This window comes from Tursiops truncatus, chromosome 21, assembly GCF_011762595.2.
Source record: "Tursiops truncatus isolate mTurTru1 chromosome 21, mTurTru1.mat.Y, whole genome shotgun sequence".
Taxonomy (NCBI): Eukaryota; Metazoa; Chordata; class Mammalia; order Artiodactyla; family Delphinidae; genus Tursiops; species Tursiops truncatus.
The window spans coordinates 2,934,078-2,943,745 of NC_047054.1; positions in this window are offsets into that span (position 1 = coordinate 2,934,078).

Sequence of the window (9,668 nt, forward strand, 5' to 3'; positions counted from 1 at the left end):
TATGCAGAGTCTCCCCTGATGTCATCATCCCGCACCAGAATGGTATATTTATTACAACTGATAAACCTACATTGAGACATCCAACCAAAGTCTATAGTTTACATTAGGGCTCGCTGTTGATTTTGTACAATCTGTGGGTCTGGACAAATTTACAGTAACATGTATCCACCATTATAGTACCATATAGAGTAGTTTCACTGCTCTAAAAATACTCTGTGCTCTCTGTCTATTCATTCCCTCCTCCCCCATCCCAGGCAACCACTCATCTTTTACTGTTTCCATAGTTTTGCCTTTTCCAAAATGTCATATAGTTGGAATCAGAGTATGAAGCCTTTACAGATTGGCTTTTTAAATTTTGTAATACGTACTTAAGTTTCCTCCATGTCTCTTCTTGGCTTGGTAGCTCATTTCTTTTTAGCACTAAATAATATTATGTTGTCTGAACATACCACAGCTTATTTATCCATTCACCTACTACAGGGTATCCTGGTTGCTTCCAAGTTTTGGCAATTATGAATAAAGCTGCTATAAACATCTCTCTGCAGGTTTTCACGTGGTCATAAGTTTTCAATTCATATGAGTAAATACCAAGGAGCGTCACAGCCTAACTGTGTAGTAAGAGTTTGTTTAGTTTTAAAGAAATCACCAAACTGTCTTCCAAAGTGGTTGTACCATTTTGCATTCTCATCAGTCATGAATGAGAGTGTCTGTGCTCTACATCCTTGTCAGCACCTGGTGTTCTGATTTTGGCTCTTCTAATAGGTGTGCAGTGATATATCATTGTTGTTTTCATCTGCCATTCCCTGATGACACATGAAAAGATAGGGAATATCTTTTCATGTGCTTATTTACCATCTGTATATCTTTTTAGTGATATGTCTGTTAAGGTCTTTGACCCACTTTTTAGTTGAGTTATTTTCTTATTGTTGAGTTTTAAGATTTCTTTGTATATTTTGGATTACAGTGCTTTATCAGATATGTCTTTTGCAAATATTTTCTCCCACTATGTGGCTTATTTTTTCATTCTCTTGATAGTGTCTTTTGCAGAGCAGAAATACTTTATTTCAATTTTTTTTTTTTTTTTTGCGGTACGTGGGCCTCTCACTGTTTTGGCCTCTCCCATTGCTTAACACAGGCTCCGGACGCGCAGGCTTAGCAGCTATGGCTCACGGGCCCAGCCACTCAGCGGCATGTGGGATCCTCCCGGACCGGGGCACGAACCCGTGTCCCCTGCATCGGCACGTGGACTTTCAACCACTGCACCACCAGGGAAGCCCCTATTTCAATTTTAATACAGTCCAGCTTCTCAATTCTTTCTTTCATGAACTGTTCCTTTGGGGGTGCATACAAAAAGTCATCACCAAATCGAAGGTGATCTAGATTTTCTACTAGGTCATATTGTACGAGTTATATTTTTGCATTTTACATTTAGATCTGTGATATATTTTGAATTAAGTTTTGTGATGGGTGTAAGACCTCTGTTTAGACTGAATTTTTTGCATGTGGATATAGTTATTCCAGCACCATTTGTGTAAAAGACCATCTTTGCTCCATTGTATTCCCTTTGCTCCTTTGTCAAAGATCAGTTGTCTGTATTTATGTGGGTCTATTTCTGGCCTCTCTCTTCTGTTTAATTGTTTTTTGTCTAGTCTTTCACCAATACCTCACTGTCTTAATTACTATAGCTTTATATTTAGCTGATGTCAGGTAGTATCAGCTCTTTTGTTCTTTCTTAATATGGTGTTGGTTGTTCTGGGTTTCTTGCCTCTCCCTATAAACTTTAGAAACAGTTTATCTATATCTAAAAAATAACTTTCAGGGATTTTGATTGGGATTGCATTGAATCTATAGATCAAGTTAGGAAGAACTGACATTCTGACAATATTGGGTCTTCTTATCCATGAACACATACTATGTTTCCATTTATTTATCTCCTTTTGATATTTTTATTATAGTTTTATGGTTTTTCTCAAAGTCTTATACATATTTTGTTAGATCCAGACCTAAATATTTAATTGTTTGAGTGCTAATGTAAATGGTATTGTGTTTTTAATTTCAAATTTGACTTATTCATTAATAGTATATAGGAAAGGTGATTGACTTTTGTATATTAATCTTATATCTACAAATTTTTCTATTGATTCTTTCAGACTTTCTGCAGAAATGAACATAGCATCTGTGAAAAAAAGATAGTTTTATTTCTTCTTTCCTACTCTGTAACTTTAAAATTTCCTTTTCCTGACTTTTTGCATTACCTGGTGTATTCAGTACAATGTTGAAGGGCAGTGGTAAGAGGGGACATCCTTATCTTGTTCCTTATTTTAGTGGGGAAGCTTTGAGTTTTTTACCATTAAGTATCATGTAAGCTGTAGGTTTCTTGAATATATTCTTTACCAAGTTGAAAAGTTCATTTTTATTTTTAGTTTACTGAAAGTTTTTATCATGAATGAGTGTTGGATTTTTTCAAATGCTTCTCTGTATTGATTGATAGATTATGTGATTATTCTTATTCTGTTGATGTGATGGATTACATTAACATATTTTTGAATGTTGAACCAACTTTGCAGGTCTGTGATAAATCCCACTTTGTTATGGAGTATAATTCTTTTTATATTTTGTTGGATTTGATTTGCTAATATTTTGTTGACAATTTTTGCATCTATGTTCATGAGAAATATTGGTCTGTGCTTTTATTTTCTTGAAATATCTTTATCTGGTTTGATATGGTAATGCTGACCTCATAGAATGAATCTGGAAGTATTCCTTCTGCTTTTATCTTCTGAAAGAGATTGTAGAAAATTGGTGTAATTTCTTCACTGACTGTTTGGTAGAATTCACTAGTGAACCCATACAGGTCTGGTGCTTTCTCTTTTGCAAGGTTATTAATTATCGATTCAATTTCTTTAATAGATAAAGGCCTATTTAGATTGTACGTTTCTTTTTGTATGAGTCCTACAATTATTGAACCAATTTCATCATCTTGCTGTTTCCCTCTTTAATACGTGAAACACATCTTTTACATGTTATCACTTAAAAATATTTAGTGTCCCAGAAGGTTTTGTATTCTGATTTAGTTCAGTAATTTAAATAAAATGTTAAAGTGTTAGTACAGTTTAGAAATATATAATGCATTTAATTAACTAAACATTTAAAATGAGACCAAATATTTTTCAAAAGTCTTCAAGGGAAATGTTAAAATTTGAAGGACTTATCAATAAAAAAATAATTTATTGGGTGAACTTAACCCTAAGCGAGAATTCTTAAGTTTTTGTATCTCTCTGTCCCTTTGCCGTTGAGCAGCATGGACCAAAACAGCTCTCCCAGCACTTTGTAGAAAATAGGTCAAAAAACCTTGGGATTTGGTACAGACTGAGAAATTGTTAAGCTAATTTTGCAGTGAAATTCTTAACCATCTTTGTCTTGTTTAATGTCTGTCTTCCTCATTATCTCCACCATATGCTCTTCTCTTTCAAATGACCAACACTGTCTCTGTGATAACTGTTACATCTGCCTCCAACCTTCATGTTAAACTCACTGGTGTGATAGCTCTACCAGGAATCCTCCCAAATATATCACATATGAAGCAACCTATAAAGGGAGAAATTCAGAAGAAGTTGCCAAGGAGAAGTGATAAAGTCCCCACTAAACCTACCCCTCACAGAATTGCCCTTTCTTCCTCCATGGCATCGTATTATTATATCACGGTGGGATCAGCTGTTGATCCTTGACAACAGAGAAAACTAGTTTTCAAAAATAGACTCCTGGCATTTCCTCAAGAAACCAAGATATGTGAACATAATTGTTCCATGTAAAAATGTGTAAAAGAACACCTGTAACTTCAAAAGACATGGAAATAGGAGGGTGCTGATAGGACCTATGGAAGTCCTACCAACCTCAGGCATTGAGAATGAACCTTTCCTTGGGTCAAAACTTACTAAATTCAGACAGTCCAAACGTGGGCTTTTCTCCCCTTCATAGCCCCGATTTACAACTGACTCTGACCAACTGTCCTGGGTCTCAACACTGTTCTCCCCTCTGAGATATAACTCTTTGCACACAGCATTCATTTCCCTTATTCCATTTTCTTTCCTCTTCCACTTCTGCCATGTGATTACTCATTATTTTTTCTTCCTCCTGTCAGTAACCCACTGAGGTACTAACATCTGAGTGGTGTATTTGCTTCTTCCCTTCTTTCTGTATGGTGACAATAGTATATTAAAATTTTAATCTAAAATTTGGATATGTGGAGTTTTTCTTTTTCCCTCATCACTACCAAATTTTTGTTGTTGTTCATTTACATATTTTGTTTGTTTGTTTTGAATCCTCTTCTCTTCCCAACTACTCTGGGGATAGGTTGTAATTTGGCTCAGACTCACAGCACTGAATGGAAGACCCTGAAGATAGACACTAAAATAGTCAATCATAACAAACCCAGCCTGCACATCCTGTTTAGTATTTGTTTCATTCTAACTGTAAGTCCTTTGAGGTCAGAGACCACGGATTCCATTATTTTTATATCTCACAGACTGCGTAACTCGGAGATTGGCACACACTAGGCAAACACAAGGCATACAATCAATGAATAATTGATTGATTCTGATGCTCTAATACACAGCCATATTTGCTTCCGGGAAGTAGCTTAGTTGTTCAAGGATCAAGTTCTAGAATGAATAATTAATCATTTATCAAATGCCTCCAAAAGGCAAGGTCAAATGTGATAGAAAGGATGAAAGCCATTAGGAGATTGTTGATATGCACACTAATCCATTTCAGAGGTGTCAGTTTGCATTTGTTGGTGGTTAGTCTATGGAGCACTGCAGATTGCGGCTTTATCAGAAGATGCACTTTTCAACACCTCATTACTAGAGACTAGATAGGAATAAAGACCCCACACACTGTACTATGTGCAATCTTCCTTCTCTGACTTCCTGGAACATCTTTTCTTGTTTCTTATCTATTTAAGGTGATTATATATTCCACATCCTTAATGGAGTCTGCTAGTGGTCTCCCAGCGTATATCCTACCTTTTTTCCATGATAATAGGAATGTTAGCTAACCATAGATCTGGCCAGAACAGTACGACATCATCCATCCACGTTAGCAGCCACGTATTTCCATATGGCTAAATTATGAAAATGACATATAAATGCAAATGAAATATACATCTTCTGAACTGTGTTCTTAAATGTAGAGAGTTTCTTCTCCTTTTCCCTTTTCACCTTTCTGCTGGCCAAAATGCAGAATTGGTGGGTTTACCATATTGAACAATGGCTTGAAGTTAAACAACACAGAAAAGATGGAGCAGTAAGATAGACAATGACTGGTCTTTGGATGAATTTTTCAAACAGACCCATCATGCTAGCCCTGTATCTGTGGAGCATTAGATGAAACAAGTGAAGAAATTAAACAACAGCAAATCTTATTTTATGTAAGCCACTATTAACATGAGTGTCTCTTTTAAACAGAGTCATACTGTAACCAATTACTAGAGAAATTGATTTTAAGACCATCAAAGAGGAGTCTTGAATCCAAAGGTTATTTATGATAAGTGAAAGATGCTCTAATGATCGACCCCAGACTTAACTATATTCAAATTTCTGAGAGTAAGTTCATTGTAGAAATATATATTTTGCATGATCGTTTTTCTGATTAAAAATTAGTCAAATTCTAGCTCCTTCAGTATAAGGTATCTTTAAACCCTTTATAATCTGTATCATGGACAATAAAAACTCATGGTTCTTTTCAGCATAATGAAATAGAAATTTACTCATGTAGCATATGCTGCTGTCAATTTACGCAAATTTCTTGAACCCATGCTGGTCTGTTCTTTGCTTGCACTTTGGTGAAAGGTCTGATGATAGATGGTGCTTTGTGGTGAGCTTCATGAATCAGGCATGGATATCAGAAGCAATATATATATATAGTTCTAGAAATTGCACCCTAATTGGCTAAACTGCATTTACTAGATTCATTTTGCTTCAGGGCTCAAATCTACCCTCTCCTGTGTGCTGCCTGGTGGAATTATCATTCAGGGGAACTGAACACTATAAGAAGATAGTCCCACAGTGTGGCCACCTGACTGAAAATGAATTCAGCTTATTTCTTCCTCTGTTCCAGTTGGTTGGTTTGCTCAGTTCACTGCTTTCTAAGTCTGCTCAGAGAAAGAAAGGAAAAAGCATTTTCTGAATGTAATTAAGGCCATATCATGGTGGCTTTAAATATTTTAAAAAATTACTTGTTTCAGATCATTTTAAACTTTTTTTTTTTATTATTAGTTTAGCCACCCTGATTTTAAAACAACTCCACAAGCCATTTCACTAACAAGCTGGATCATACATTTGTTTCTAATGTCTTTATGACCCCAGAAAGCAGAGATGAATTGAACTGGCTTAATTGGCTGAAACACGGTTGAAATTTAATGTGGGTGATTTAATCAGCCTATGGCACTAATGGAGTTAAGCACTCTGTCCACTAGGAAACTGTATGGTCTTTCACTGGGTTTCTAAGTGCCTGCTTATTGCTATATGGAAGGTATTTTCTTTTGTAGTTTGCATGTGGCCTTGTATAGTAGATTAAAAGGAAAAAATGTTGAGTATATATTTTTTAAATGGAACAGTGGCAGTAATATTGGTGAAAGAATTGAATAGCATTATATCCTTTCTTGTAGAATACTTTCTGAGCCAGCCTATTTCAGTTTTCCCTAAGCCACCTGTTGGCACTGACCAATTTGAGCCCACTTTGTCCCAACTTCTTTTTACTATTTTTTTTTTTATCATTTACTGTTCTTTAAACAGTAAATTTAGGCTATTCATTGGCCAATGTAAGAGAGGGTAAGACAAACATTTTAAAGAAAGAAGTATCATTAATTACCTGTTGGATCTATAAGTGACGCAGGATATTCTCACTGTCAAGAAGTAGTATTTCAGGGTGATCTCCAAGTCCAGACTGCCTCTAGTTACACCCCTGCAAGCTCATGTCTCTTCTCTGATACTTCTTAGCTTTGCCACCTTAGGCAAGTTATTTCACCTCGGAATATCATCAGATCCTTGATGATTTCACAGCATGATCTAGACCTCAGTTTTTATTGCAGCTGCTCTGCTGGTGAACTGTTACCACCTCCACACCATCATGTCCCAGCCACCACTCAGGCTCCATGCGGTTCATTTCCTCCAAAGTTAGAACCTCAAGAATAGTGACAACTTCTCAAAGGTTCTTTTCTTCCTCAAGTCCATTTGGGGAGATTGATCCAAATGAACTATCTCCCTTAGTAATTAGAGTCAGACAATAATATAAACCAAATCATTTTTTTCTGGCCAGTGTTGCAGACCAGGACATATTTATCTCCAGTTAATTGTACATCTTAAACCAAAATACTTATTAGTGGATTGTTTCATCACTTATTTTTGAAGGGAGACAATCATAACTCTATTCCATAGAAAAATTCTCACATAAACAATGCTTTACCTTTCTCTATCCTACAAATCTTGTTAACTATAAACGTATTTTACTGACTGTCCTGTATACCCATAATAAATTATTTGCACATATGTGTTTCAAATTGGCCACCAATAAAATCTACCAAAATTACAATTAATTGTCTGATATGCAAACAATTTTATTGTCATTCAGTATAAAGTATTACTGTTTTTTAAGTGAGAACTATGAAAAATGAAGAGAGATGGCATATTCTGGCTAACACAGCAATGGCAAATTCTGTTCAGTTGATCCTGCTTTGCTGTGTTAAATCTGCTGAAGTCTGGGTGAAAATTCATCAGGCCAGGGAAGGACTTACTTGGCAAATCCTGCTGCAGGCTGGCAGTGGGTTTCACATCCTTGAACATAGATTCACTGGGGTTCCTAACGCTCTTCACGTCATGCATTTCACGACCCTGAATTCAGATTTTTTTGGAAATTCTGGCACTTCTTAAAACCCAGAATCTTACACACATTCTCATTCCCAAAAGGTGGGAGACACTTTTAAAACTGACAAAGTGACAAAATTTTACATATTCACTTGAGTTAGAGTTTAAAATGTCAGTTATACACATTCATTTCCACTTCTTCTGCATAATGGCTTTTGTTCGGAAACTTACATTTTAGCCTGGGATCAGGGAGATTAACAGTTATAAGTAAATGCAATCAAATTTGAGGGGGGAATATGATGGTGCCTGAAAATAGGAGGTGATATAGGAAGTAAATCTGGGGAGAGATGGTGGAAAATTGTAGAAGAATTAATTTAAAATATAGATAAATTTTAGATTAATGTGTTTGTGGGAAGGAGAGAGGACCTAGAAAATGTGAATAAATAGCTTAAGACAGTGAACTATTCAGAATAGTTTCTATACTGTCACTCATGAAGCATGAAATCGGCTTTATTTGCGTTTTTTTCATTGTTCTTTCCTTTTTATATACTCTTATCCTTCTTAGCCAATAAGATTTTCAGACTGTTATCATTCTGCTGGTATATAAAATTTTTTATGAATGTCACTTTTGAAATATAACAGATAAAATTTATTGAGAATTTATTTTATTCTGGGAATGTTACTAAGTACCTAAGTGTATTACCACACTGAGTTTTTACAACTTCACAGCTTAAGTACTAACTATCATAACTCCCATTTTATAGATGAGAGAATGGAAACTTTGAGAAAATAATTGACTTAGAAATTTCACAGAGTCAGGGCTTCCCTGGTGGCACAGTGGTTGGGAGTCTGCCTGCCAATGCGGGGGACACGGATTCGAGCCCTGGTCTGGGAGGATCCCACATGCCGTGGAGCGACTGGGCCCGTGAGCCACGACTACTGAGACTGAGCGTCTGGAGCCTGTGCTCCGCAACAAGAGAGGCCGCGGCAGTGAGAGGCCCGCGCACCGCGATGAAGAGTGGCCTCCACTCGCCGCAACTAGAGAAAGCCCTCACACAGAAACGAAGACCCAACACAGCCAAATAAATAAATAAAATTAAAAAAAAAAAGTCAGAGTCAGTAATAGCAAAACTAGGATTCAAATCTAGTAATGTAGTCTTTTTTCAATGCCTATACACTTAATTACCATGTAACTACGTTATCTACATGTTCTCAGTGACAGAGAGACTTGATTTTGGTTTTATCCAGACAATAAATGTTATATTAATAGCCAAGAATGGAGTATTTGTATGCTTCTGAACACATTTTATATTTCATTTTTATTACTCACTTTAGTCAATATATGTGTAGACACAGCATGTGTTTTTATGTGTATGGGCTTCAATTATTCATGGAAAAATGATGGCTTAATCCAATCAGCAAATATTCACAAGGGTGAATTAGATCTTGTTTTTTATTAAGAAAATAAAGAAATACCATTAACATCTTAGATTAAAAGTTAATCTGTTATTTTTAAATGTTAAAATGGCATTTTAGGGACTTCCCTGGTGTTCCAGTGGTTAAGACTCCACACTTCCACTGCAGGGCATGCTGGTTTGATCCCTGGTCAGGGAAGTAAGATCCCACATGCTGCAGGGTGTTGGCCGCACCCCGCCAAAAAAAATTTTTAATGGCATTTTCAGTGATGAAATAGCATGTAGACATATACATATTTGTGCAAATAAAATATTACAAAGGAACATAACAAAGTTTACCAAAAAAGATTAATGTGAGAAATCATTTTTTTTTCATATTGGCTAATCTTTT